General features: G+C 49.8%; 1 pseudogene; it reads left to right on the forward strand.

Annotated features, from left to right (window-relative positions):
* The first annotated feature begins 239 nt into the window (after window positions 1-239).
* Window positions 240-1,260, forward strand: LOC129075723 (dynactin subunit 2-like; annotated as a pseudogene).
* Window positions 1,261-1,635: the final 375 nt, after the last annotated feature.

The raw sequence follows: 1,635 nt of genomic DNA on the forward strand, positions 1-1,635 counted from the left end.
ATAAATGATGCTGGATTGCTTGTCACGTGAAAAAAATTAATTGGTTCCTTATCCCACCCCATACATAAAAAGCCAAATTCAGATGAATTAAAGATTAAAATGTAACAAATAAAATTTAGAAAGGTTTAGAAGAAAGTACAAACATAGGCCACTCCCTTTGCTGCTGCCTTAACTGAGGGCCCAGACCCAGACTCTCCTCTATGGGAACACTGGCCCCTCAGCCCTGCCTCGCTGCCACCATGGCAGACCCTAAGGTATGCCGGCCTTGCTGGCATTGCCAGGAATGAGCCAGATGTTCCTGAAACCAGTGATGCCAAGGAGCATACGAGCACAAGTGTCAATCCTAATGCTGCCTATGACAAAGCGGGGACAAAGGGACTTGATTTCTCAGATTGTATTGGAAAAACCACGAGGACAGGATATGAAATCCAGAGAATATGAGATGGTTGGAGAGGGTCTGGAAGTGAAGAAGTCACCCCAGCATAAGTACCAGAGACTATGGCATGAGGCCCAAAAGCTGACCACTGAAGTTTGAGAAAATCAGGGAGTCAGCCACTGAGGAGAAGCTGACCTCTACGGTGCTGGCTACATGGCTGGCAGCCCTGAAGCAGCAACAGGTTGCTTCCCACCTGGAGAAGCTGCTGCAACCAGATGCAGCGATCAGCCATGCTGACTCTGATAAAGCTCTGGCTAAGCACCCACTGCTACAGCTGGAAGCAAGAACAGCAAAGGGGGGCTGGTTCAGAGAAATAGACCACAAGTGGGTCCCTTCATAGCAGCCTTGTCACTTATGAACTACCTTCTCAGCCTGAGCAGGGCAAGTTCTCTCTAGCTGCTCAAATTGCAGAACTTGAGAAATGCCTCAGAGAACTGGAAGCAACTCTATGCTGCGATCAGGGTGCTCAGAAGCCCCGTTCTGCAGGTCTACAGAGAGCCGGCCTTACGGAGACTGTAGGGCTGTTGCTGGCAAAGCTGAGCACCCTGGACCTTGCACTTTTGGACCAAGTGGAGGCTCGGCCTACAGAGTGTCCTGGAAAAGGCCAATAAAATTGCCAAGCAGAAAGCTTCTGTAGAGGATGCAAATATGCAAAGCAAGTTGCACCAGCTATATGAATCCATACAGCATTGGAGCCTGTCACCTGCACCCTTCCTGAGCTGGAGCAGAGACTTGTCACCATCAAGCATGAGCAAGCCATGCAGTCCAGTCAGCTCCTGACACACTTGGACACCACACAGCAGATCATTGCTTGTTCCCTCTGACCTAGGTGCAGACAACCATGTGTGAAAACCTGTCCACAACTGAGGGGAATTTTGCCAATACTGATGAATGGATGAAGAAACTGGGAGAGTTAGCCCCTTTGGGAAATGGAGAACAGGGGTAACACCTACCCCTTTCAACTCTGTTAACAGCTTACCTAAGGTTTCCCTTTAATAACAAGTCTCGCATCCCCAACTCATTTTGACACTGGAGGCAAGGGGTTCTTCCTGTATGTGGGGTTTACACCCCTCCTCTGATGACTACAGTGGTAGCTGGGGAGTATTAGATGGTGGTTTCCCCTCGGGCCCTGGGCACATGGACATGGGCCCAGCCACATCCCGGCCCATGTCCAATATCACTTAGTCCAGGGTGGGCAA

This window comes from Pteronotus mesoamericanus, unplaced genomic scaffold, assembly GCF_021234165.1.
Source record: "Pteronotus mesoamericanus isolate MK-2021 breed Mesoamerican mustached bat unplaced genomic scaffold, CSHL_Meso_final contig_56, whole genome shotgun sequence".
In the NCBI taxonomy this organism is placed as follows: domain Eukaryota; kingdom Metazoa; phylum Chordata; class Mammalia; order Chiroptera; family Mormoopidae; genus Pteronotus; species Pteronotus mesoamericanus.